Source organism: Sorex fumeus, unplaced genomic scaffold (assembly GCF_029834395.1).
Source record: "Sorex fumeus unplaced genomic scaffold, SorFum_2.1 ptg000047l, whole genome shotgun sequence".
Taxonomy (NCBI): domain Eukaryota; kingdom Metazoa; phylum Chordata; class Mammalia; order Eulipotyphla; family Soricidae; genus Sorex; species Sorex fumeus.
Window position 1 is genome coordinate 34,326,325 of NW_026606104.1, and position 11,689 is coordinate 34,338,013.

The following is an 11,689-nucleotide window of genomic DNA, read 5'->3' on the forward strand; positions in this document are numbered from 1 at the left end:
TCAAGGGCATATGTTTGCATGCACGGGACGCCAGTTTGATCCCAGGAATCATATGCCCCCTCCAGCACCTCTGGGTACAAGTCTGGTAGTCCCCAGGCCTATATCACTGGGCCCCAGTATTAAGCCACATGTAAAGTTCAGTTGAGTATCAGCAGAAGTGGCACCCAACTCCCAAGCACTGCTAGGAAGGCCTCCCTCCCCCGCAAAAAGTAACGGTGCTAGGCAGTGACCTTAGCACCTAGCACCTTACCCCAACTTCTAGTTCAAAGAAGCAGCATTCAAATTATTGTTCTGTCATAAAAGTGCTCATCATCACTCATGACTAGGAAAATGCAGATCAAAACAATAGTGGGAAATTACCCCACCCCAAGGAAAATAGTACATATATAAAAGTCTGGAAACAGCCAGTGCCCACAGGGTTGTGTTGAGAAAGGAACCTTCATCCACTGTTGGTGGAGATGTCATCTGCTTCAGCCACTGTGGAAAGCAGTGGAATACTCTGCAGCTCTAAGAAAAGACAAAATCATGCAATTTCCACACCATGGATGGAACTTGAGGATATCAAGGCTGAGTGAAGTTAGTCAGAAAATGACCTCTGAACAATCCACGGTATGGTCCAAAATCAAGACCAAAAAAACCAAATTTTTAAAAGATTGGTCTGTCATAATACTATCATCTCAATCTTAAGCATTAAGGTTAAGGGCCTGGAATGATACTAAAAAGGGGGTGTTTGCTTTGCACGTGGTTGACCCAGGTTTGATCCCCAGCACCCCATATGGTTCCCTGAGTCCAGCCACGAGTAAGCCTTGAGCACTGCCAGGTGGGCATGCACGCACGCATATGCGCGCATGCACACACAAACACACAAAAGAAACAAAAAAGCATTTCCAAAGATTACCAAGAATAATAACTCAAATAGCTATTACAATGGGTAAAGTGCTTGCCTTGCATGCAGCTGACCCAGGTTTGATCCCCAGCACCACTGGGGTTCCTGCGCCCTGCCAGAAGTACTCCCTAAACACAGAGCAGGAGTAAGCCCTCAGCACTGCTAGTTGTGCCTCAAAAACAAAAAATCTGGGAGATGCTGTTAAGTTATTATCATTTGTTAGGAAAGTTCTAAGTATTCTACACACGTTGAAGGATAGGATTTGTAATTCCCATACCGAAGACTGAGAACATAGAACCCGCAAATGACAGAGCCGTGGCAGTAAGACCAAGCAAGAGTTACAGCACCAATTCAATAGACCTTCATCTCATGCAAGTCCAGTCTAAAGTCAGGGCAGCAAACAGGATTAGGAACAGGGAAGTCCACGGGATACTGGGTAAGAGAATACAGAACTATGTGGCATGATACAGGAGAAGAGTAATGAAAAAATATGTATTTCCACCTCACACCAGAATTAAACTATACTACCTCTAGAAGTGGACACAATGAGAAGCTGACTGGTAAACTTATGCATCTCGGGGGCAGAAATGAAATATAATGAACTCACTGTGAAAACCTGGACAACTAAGTTTTTAGAGTCCTTAGAAAACAAAAAAGCATGTAAGAAAAAAAGCACAATTGAGCCAAAGTGAAGCTTTAGGGGTAGAGTGTATATTTTGCATGTGGGAGACCCAAGTTTGATCCTTCACATCAAATAGTCCCAGGCCAGAGGGAGGGTACAGAGGGTAAGGCATTTGCCTTGCACGCGGCTGACCCGAGTTCAATCCCCAGCACTCCATATGACCCAATGAGCCCCTACCAGGAATGATCTCTAAGCACAGAGCCAGGCATAAGCCCAGAGGACCACCACTGTGGCCCCCAAACAAAGTTCCCTAAGAACTGCCAGGAGCAGGAGCAAGCCCCAAACACCAAGCCATATGTGATAGTGCGGAATACTGCCAGGTGTGGCCTAAAAGCAAAAATAAAACAAAAACAAAAAGTCGGGGGGGGGGGGGCGGGAGGGAACATCTGAAAATGATTCAAGAGATTTCATGGTGATGGTGCCAAATAAAACCATTAATAAGCTGTGTTCTCCAATAAAGGACAGAAAGAGAAACAAAGGAAAGGTCAACATGTATTCTGCTACATGCCTGTAGAATCACATTATAAAAAAAACTAGAAAATAAACTCCCAGGGGGCCAGAGAGATAGTATAGCAGGTAGGGCGCTTGCATTGCACATAGCCGACTTGGGTCTGATCCCCAGCATTTCATATATTCCCCCAAGCACTGCCAGGAATAACTGTCAAGTGCAGAGCCAGGAGCAACCCAGAGCACCTTCAGGTGTGACCCCCCCAAAAAAAGGGAGAGAGGGAGGGAGGGAGGGGGAGAGAGAGAGAGAAAGAGAGAGAGAAAGAGAGAGAGAAGTATCCCTTGCCTCAGTTTCAATGCTTTACTAGAAACAATATAAGGTAACTGGAGAAATTGCTGATGAAAGTATTGGGAGTGCACGCTATTCATGAAGATCAGAAAATTTAAGGAGGGCTTACCTTGCACACAGCCAACCTCTGTTGATACTCGGCACCACATATGGTCCCCAAGGATCTCACCAGGAATAAGTCCTGAACACCAATTGGTAGGGTCCCAAGTCCCCAACCCCAAAAATGACAGCTGAAGAAGTGAGACTGTAGATCAGAGATCAGTGATGAGTGCCCAGCCCTATATTTGATCCCTGACACCCACACAACAAAAAGCAACCGGTTATTGAATAATACCCACAATGAAACTGAAAACTGGGTTTCATAGTGTGATCTCCAAAGAGAACTGTGTCATTTTTTTGTTTTGTTTTGGAGGAAGGGTTGGGCCACATCCAGCAGTGCTCAGGGGACTACATACAGTGTCAGTAATCAAACCAGAGTCAGCCACATAAGGGAATCTCCTTAACCCTGCACTATCTCTGGCCCATATACTATTTATTTAGGTCTTTGTGCCACACCCAGCAGTGTTCAGGGGTTGCTCTTGAAATGCGTGTGGAACAGGTAGTGCTAGAAATAGAAGCCTGGACTCTTGTGTGCAAAGCACTGGGCTCCAGTTCTCCAGCTTTGCCCTACAGTACTGGTAATTTCAAAATGACTGCAAGCCATATTCTTCAGTGTGTAACCAACTGTTATCTTATCAGAAAAGGAATAGATACATATCTTCACTTTTCTACCAACCACAACTTTGAATCATTAAAAATTAAGATAAAGACTGTACAGGTTCAAATAATATAGCACCACTTAAAAGACTCAATTCAGGTGGCTGGAGAGAGTACAGCAGATAGGGTGCTTGTCTTGCATGTGACCAAACCGGGTTCAATCACCCGCATCACAAATGGTCCCCAGAGCACCGCCAGGACTAACTCCTGAGTACAGAGCCAGGAGTAATCCCTGAGCATCATTATGTGTGGCCCAACCCCCCCCCCAAAGAAAAAGATTCAACTCAAGCCAAAATTCATAAAATGTTTGCAATGCAGGCAAAATAAACAAGGAGCTAGAGAGATAGTACAGCACTTGCTCTGTGCTAGTTTGGATTCCTGGCATCCCATATTGTCTTCCAATCTCTGCCAGGAGTTATCCCTGAGTGAAGATCCAGGAGTAAGCACCGCCAGTGCCCCTCAAATCAATTAATTATAAAATAATCAAACACTAAGATGAAGAACTCGGGATATAAAGTTCAACATCTAAGCTGTTATGTTTTCTCAGTCACCTACGTGGCTTTTGTGTGTGTGTGTGTGTGGTTTGACGCCCACCTGGTGATGCACAGGGGGTTACTCCTGGCTCTGCAGTCGCTAGAGGGACCATCTAGGATGCCAGGGATCGAATCTGGATTGGTGGCATTTACCCACTGTGCTGTCTCTCTGGCCTTGCTTTTGTAAAATAGTTTAGTATGGCTCTAGTTTAACTGTCGGCTTTACCTAAAAAGAGAATCTTCTTATTTTATATATTTATTGGGAGAAAGGGCAGAGTAGTAAGAAACAATCTGCAATCAACAAGGGTCTAAAGTACTGGCAACTAAACAATAACCAAAAAATGATCAAATTTAAACCATGCAGTGTTTCTTATGCCAAATTTATGAAACAAAAACAGAAAACATCACCACTCTGAAGTTGTCACCACTTAGTAATCTGAGATATTTTAATTGCAGCTACAATGTTTGTATTTGCTGCCTGTGTTGTATGACTCACTCTCAGAAAGGTTCTTCCAAGACTGCTGGATTTCTGAGAATGCAGAAACCATAACAGGGCCTTGCTGTGTGGGAAGTGTCATAGCAATGAATGAATAAAAGGGGAAATTAACTCATGATATAATTTTTTTTAATTTTTGTTGGTTTGGGGAACACACTCAGCAGTGTTGGGGGGACCATGTAACATCAGGAATTGAACCCAGGTCCCCACATAAAAAGCATACATTAGAGCCCTTTGAGCCACTTCTCCAGACCCTCGAGATAAAATCCCCTAAGTCCAGAGCCCGGAGCAAGTCCTGAGCACTCAGGTGTGGCCACTCCCCCCAAAACAAAGATATAATTTTCAAGAAGTTTTTTATAAAATAGGGGCTGGAGCAATAGCACAGCGGGTAGGACATTTGCCTTGCAAGCGGCCAACCAGGGTTCGATTCCCAGCATCCCATATGGTCCCCGAGCACCACCAGAGGTAATTCCTGAGTGCAGAGCCAGGAGTAACCCCTGTGCATCACCAGGTGTGACCCAAAAAGCAAAAAAAAAAAAAAAAAAAAAAGGAAGTTTTTATAAAATAACAAATCTCTGGGCTGAGGTGACAGTATAGTGGATAGGGTGGTTTGATCCCTGGCATCCCATCGGGCTCCCTGAGCCCCACCAGAAGTAATTCCTCAGTGCAGAATCAGGAGTAAGCCCGAGGCATTATCAGGTGTGGCCCAAGCCACACTCCATGCCCAATAAATAAATAAAAGCAAAAATCTCTCACAAAAGGCAGACTTTTGTGCAGAACAGCAATAGCTGGGGAAAGCCACGCTTGCTCTGAGAAGCATTCCCTGGCTGGATTCATTGCACTACTTTCAAAACACGATAATTAACTGATTTCCTTGTCTGACTTGACTCCTCAACTAGATTATGGACAATTTCGAGACAAAGAGACGTAATTTCACAATTAGTACCTACTTTCCAAAATGCCCAGTACACAGGGGACCATCAGAAGGTGTTTTCATAGAATTAATTTTTAAATAATCTCATTTGCCTTTTATATTGCAAACCACTTTTACAAACACAACCTCCTTTGAGGCACATAATCTTGTGAAGTGGGAAGGGACTTATTTAACAAAACGGCTTCAAATTTTATAAAGTGTTGTTAATTCAGGCCCAGAGAATGAGCTCAAAGACTACAGTGCATGCATGATCTGCATCCAGGAGGCCCTGAGTTCAAGGCCCCGTTTAGCATGTTGTAGTCATTTCCACCCCACCTCTATCCTGAACCCACGTAGCACCACCAGGAGCAACCCCAAGCATTCAGTGGCAGTGGCGAGTATAGCACCAAAACAGAACAAAAACAAACATAAAACCCTGTTCATTTTAGTAAGCTAAAAAAAAAAAAACCTGAATCCACAAAAATAATCTATCATTTCTTCCTCTTTGAGGTAACGTCTTTGACCAGGCTTTGTTAGCATTTTCTGGGTTTGTTCTTCATAATAAGCCAAAATTGGGGATGGAGCGAGAGCGGCAGGGCCCTTGTCCTGCACGCAGCTGACCCGGGCTCAATTCTGGCATCCGATATAGTCCCCCAAGCACCACCAAGGAGTCATTCTGAGTGCGGAACTCAGAGTAAGCTCCGACCATCGCTAGGTGTGGGTTCCTTCCACCCCACAACCCCTCCGTGCCAAAAAAGGCAAAAATCACACACCTAATTTTACAGAAGGGTTTTAAGTACAAAAAGCAGTTTTAGGGACCAGAGAGAAGTACAGCAGTACGGCACTTGCTTGCATGCAGCAGCCCATATGGACCCCTGAGCACTGCCAGGAATGATCCCTGAGTGTAGAGCCAGGAGTACCTGGCAGCTCCAGGTGTGGCCCAAAAACCAATAAACTCTTCTGAGAGGGAAAAAAAAAAAGGCAGCGCTAAATAATGGTTCTTCCAGAAATCAGGTATTAAGAAATACTCTTAAGTGATTTTTCCTGATTTGTTCTCTTTGTGACACTGAGAAGGAACTGCAAATATTGCTGGTGTGCATGATGTCATGGGTGTCATGAAACTGCATCAAGACCTGATGATGATTTAGCACAATACAACACATTATACCAAAAAGCATTATCCCAAAGTCACCACCAGAATGTATTGTTTCATAAATTTCATTACCTTATCAGCAAACTAACTGTATATAGAGTGGTTCTCCATTTTCCATAACAGAAAAGTTGGTTCAGGTTTATATTCCTAGCAAAGACACTAGGAAAATTCATAAATCTTTAGAGAAAACATTTTAGGGAAAGAAGAAAAAGTCAAAGAATTAGCTGATATTGAACCAAACAGCTTCATTTTAATGATTTTTTAAGTAAACAAAACAACCATGGTCAATGTAGACTGAATAATCTCTTGACTTGTTAGAAACAGTTACCGGTTATAAAATGACTAGAAGGAATAGCCAATGACATTGTACACATGGAAACACTCAGGAATTTGACACAACATCACTACTCAACTGTAAAAGAATTAATTTTAAATGGTCAACTCTCTAGCATTTCCTCTTAAATCCTCCTTGTCCCTTTAAGTCCATGATGTCATCATTCTAAAGCACATAGGAATCTAAATTAAAAAAGGTATTTTGTGCCTAACCTAAAACCAACACACGTTAAGATTTTTTTTTGACATGAATTCCCCATATCACAACCCCAACTTCAAATCAGCTTCCCTAAATCAAGGTCTCCAAATTAGCACCTGAACACCAAAAAAAAAAAAAAAAAAAGTTGATCTTTAAAAAGAATAACAGTCCAAGAAGGTTCCTGCCAACAAGTGAGAACGGGTACCGAGCCTGAATCCCGAGAAATCAGAATTCCACCGCACAGAGAAAAGTCCATAGGCTTTGGCTATTGAGAAATGAAGCTTTTATTTTCCCAACGAAACTCGGGCGATTTTTGAACCGACAGACAGAAACAATGGACTACTCCGAATCTTACTAACACAAAGCTCTGCCCGGCGAGGGCATGACGCGCACCCGGGCAGCGCCGCAGACTGTACCTGCAGCGTACAATGGTCACTCCTGCGCCTCCAAACCGGTCCCCACCCTCCCCGCGGGGGGCCCCCCGCGCCCGCCCCCGCCCCAACACACCCCGACAACCGCCTTCCCACGGTCCCAACGTGGCTGTGCCGTCGTCTCCACCCAGAGGTCCGCAGTGCCCACTCGCCGGTGGGCACACGCGAGGCGCTCCGTGGAGTGTGCGGCTGGGCGCAGCCCCGGGTCTCCCCGCTCTGCAGCCGCAGCCTCGCAGGTGCCCACCGGCTCCGCCGCGACCCCCGGCCTCGGGGCGCCCCCCGACTCCGTCTCCTCTCCAAAGGCGGTCCAGACTCGGGGGCGGGGTGCAGAGCTGGCTGGCACGCCGAGCGCCGCCGCCCCGGCCGCGGCCCCCCGTGTCCCCCCCGCTCCCGGGGAAGCCGCTCGGCAGGGCAAGAGGGAGCGACAAGAGGGACCCCCGGGGTCCCCACCCCTGCCCGGGGCTGGCTGGGAAGGAGCGCTCCCCCTCCGCGGCCGAAACCAGCGAGGCCGGGCGTGACGACAGCAAGCCCCCCACCACCTCGGGGCCGGCCCGCGACCCGTGCCCGCCCCCGGGGCGCGGTGGGGGGGTGGGCAGCGCGGGCGCCCACTTGTCCCCCCCCCCACCGGCGGGTCTGGGGGGCAGAAAGGGGCAGGAGGCGCCGGGACGGGGCGGGGGAGGCCTCACCTGGCCCGGCCCGCGCCACGCTCTCGGGTTCGCTCGGCGGGGACGGAGCCGCGGACAGGGCCGGCGGAGCCTGGCCGCGCCTCCGGCCGCGCTCGCCGCACTCGGGGCGCTCAGAGCCGGGGCAGCCCCGAGCCGCCCCGAGCCGCCATCTTCCCGCACTCAAACACCGCCGCCGCCGCCGCTCGGGCCGGGGGAAGACAGCGCCCAGCGCGCAGGCGCCGCGCGCGCACACGCGTCACGCGGCCGGGCCGGGGGCGGGGCCTCGCCAGGAAGGGGCGTGGCCGCGGCTGCGCCTCCGCGGGGCTGGGGGGGGGGCCGGTGTAGGGGAGTGAGGCTGGATCCCGGCTCGGGGCTACACGTTTGGTTCTTTGGGTCCCTAGCGCCTTTTCTGGTAGTGCGTTCACGCTACTCCGCACTGCCGCCTCAGGCACTCCCCCCCCCCCCCGCCACGCCGTCCCCAAGGCTAGAGAATACCATGGACTTTCGGCCTGGAATTATCTCATCTGTGGCACATAAACCTCCTGGGAAATCTATGAGCTCTTGAGTGAAAGGTGGTAGATAGTAGTGCTCTGAGCTGTTAAAGGGAGGAAACAGTACTCTAGCGTTGCATGTGAAGACTATCTCTTTGTTTTGGAGTGGTAGTGCTAGGGGGCTATCCCTGGCTGGGAACTATGAGGACCATGATTTTTTTGTTGGTTGGTTTGGTTTTGGTTTTAGTTTGGGGGCCACAACCGACTGTGCTCAAGGCTCTGCATTCAGGAACTACTCCTGGCAGTGTAGACGGACCATATGGGATGCAAGGGTCCAACCCAGGTCTGCTGCATGCAAGGCAAACGCCCGACATATTGTACTATCACTCCTGACTCTAGGATGACCATGTTATGCCAGAATTAAATCCAGATCTCCTGCAAGAATAGCAGGGTCCTGGTCCTGGGAAACCTTTCTTTTGGGGTGCAGGAGTTTGGAACACACCCAGTGGTGCTCAGGAGACCTTGTAATGGTGCCCAGATCTAATCAGGATCAACCCAAATTTACGACATGCAAGACAACTGCCTTAGTTCCTCTATATTCTCTCTGCAGCCAGACACATCTCTTCTCTCCCTCTTAAAAAAAAGGGGGGGGGAATGTAATTTACATACTGTTAATAATAAAGTTTTGTGCATATAAAGTGCCAATACCACATGCTATCGCAGAATGTTTCACACACACACACACACACACACACACACACACACCCCTCTATCCCTCTCCCAAGCCTCTCTTTCCTGCAGCCACCACTGGACAAATTGTTACCAGTTCCCTTGTCAGATGAGAAGGTAAGTGCTGAGAAGCCTCAGTCATTTATCCAGAGCCATACAACTAAGCAGGAGAGGCCAGGCGGGCAGTGCAGGAACTAAAGTCATAGGCTGGCCAAGCTCCTGAGCGTCCCAATATCACTACCAACTTTTAGCCAAATGGTGGGTGATAGCAAAAATCTCCCTTCCAAGGGAGTAACCTGCTAACAAGATGAGACTCCTCGATCCCCTTTCACAGAATACAGTGTAAGGAAATTTCTGAGATGCAAGCCCTAAGAGCTTCAGTCTTCATCTCTTGTTCCTAAAGCTGTATGGTTTGGTTGATTAGTTTGGGGGCCACAACTGGCTGTGCTCAGGATTTACTCCAGCTGCTGTGCTCAGGGTTCACTCCTGCTGTTGCTTAAAGGACCATATGTGGTGTCACCAATATAAGCTGACTTGAGGGACCAGATAGATAGTACAGCAGGTAAGGTGCTTGCCTTGCACTTGGCAAACAAGGGCTTGATCTCTCCCACCCTCTGAGCCCCACTGTGAGTGATCCCTGAGCAAAGAACCAGGAGTAACCCCTGAGCACTGCTAGGTGTAACCAAAAAATAAGTTTTTAAAAAAACTGTGTCAATCAAAAGCAGCAGACACCATACTGTCTTTCTGGCCTGACTCTGTGCTCAGGAAAGAACTTTTATGCTCCAGGGACCATATGTGGGGACCAGAGACCCATATGTTGGATCACTGGGATCTGAAGCAAGTATTTATCCCAGTATCATCTCTCTGACTCCTTCTCTTAAATATGAAGCACACTTGAGCTGTCAGGAGCCCACCCTGGAATAAAGTGGACCTCCTGGGGGCCAGAGAAATAGTACAGGACTTAAAGCCCTGGCCTTGCATCTTGGATTCTGAAGATCTCAGTTGAAATCCCTGATAAAACATATAGTTCCCAAAGCATCACCAGGGCTCACTCCTGAGCATAGAGCCAGTTATAACCCCATTCCACCGAATATTTTTTTTCTTTTTGGGTCACACCCAGTGACGCACAGGGATTACTCCTGGCTCATGCACTCAGGAGTTACTCCTGGTGGTACTCAGGGGATCATATGGGATGCTGGGAATCAAACCTGGGTCAGCCATGTGCAAGGCAAACGCCCTACCTGCTGTGCTATCACTCCAGACCCTCTACAAAATAAAATTTAAAAATTAAGTGAAGCTCCTGGATATTCATTAGGGTATATGATTTAGTTGCCTTTTTTGGGGGGGTGGGAAACACACCTGGTGATACTCAGGGGTTACTCCTGGCTCTTCACTCAGGAATCCCTCCTGGAGGTGCTTGGGGAAGTGGGAAGTGGGAGATTAAACCCAGGTCCACCACATATAAGGCAACCTCCCTGCCTGCTGTACTATCTCTTTTTCCTTTTCTTTGTTTTTTTTTTATTATTTTTGGGGCCACATCTGGCAATGCTCAGGGGTTACTTCTGGCTTTGCTCTCAGGAATTAATCTTGGTGGTGCTCAGGGGACCATATGGGATGCAGGGAATTGAACCCAGGTCAGCCGCATGCAAGGCAAACGCCCTACCTGCTGTACTATCACTCCAGCCCTGTACTATCTCTTTAGCCATTAGAACTGAATTGGAGCCCAAGTTCTCTCTGGTTTGAACCAGCCCTGTAATAAAAGCATTAGATTGATTTTTATTTTGTGCTATCCTACTTGTGGTGCTCAGGGGTACCGCAAACTCAGAACTTGGGGGTTGCTCCTGGAGGTGGTCAGGGAATCAACCTGTGCTGGGGATCAAATCTGGGGCTCTGGCATGCCTTTTGCACTATCTCCCAGACCCCGTAGATTTTGTTTGATTGTTTTGGTTTGAGTCCACACATGATTGTGCTCAGGGCTTACCCCGGCTCTGTGCTCAGAGATCATTCCTGGCACTGCTCAGATGACCATATGAGGTGCTGGGGTTGAACAGAGTTGGTGACATGCCAGGCAAGTGCCTTAACCCCTGTACTACTCCGCTGGCCCCCTCATACTAGATTATTCTTCGTTGTCTGTCATCATCCTAGGTTGCATGATGCCTTGTGGGCGGGCCTGTGTCGGTCAACTCTGCTTTATGGGAGCAGCTTCCCTACGTGACTGAAAAGCAACACACTGGGTGAAGGAGCAGACCAACAGACTGGAGCCTGACAGATTGGTGTGTTCCCGGAGAGACTCATATGGCATCACACATTCTGTGACACGTAAGAAAATCTTGAGAACTCCTAATTTTTGTTGTTTTGTTTTGTTTTTTTGGGGAGTGGGGAGTGGTTTCATGCCCAGCGGTGCTCAGGTGCACCTGGTTCTGCTCTCAGGAATCACTAACAGCTTAAGTTTGATCCCTCATACCCCATATGGTCCCCCTAAGCCCCACCAGACATGATCCCTGAGTGCAGTGCCAGGAGTCAGCCCTGAGCACTGCCAGGTGTAGTCTCAAAACAAACAAACCAAAAACTAGAAAAGAAACAAACAAAAACAGTAACAGCTTTCCCCATTAAATGAGAAAGTACC

The 11,689-nt window shown here is 48.0% G+C and overlaps 1 protein-coding gene across 1 annotated transcript in view; it reads right to left on the bottom strand.

Annotated features, from left to right (window-relative positions):
• Positions 1–8,065, bottom strand: part of FBXO42 (F-box protein 42) — a 70,370-nt gene extending 62,305 nt beyond the window's left edge. The window contains exon 1 of the mRNA XM_056122851.1: positions 7,865–8,065. The gene's annotated coding sequence lies outside the window, so the exon portion shown is untranslated. The remainder of the gene's footprint in view (positions 1–7,864) is intronic.
• Positions 8,066–11,689: the final 3,624 nt, after the last annotated feature.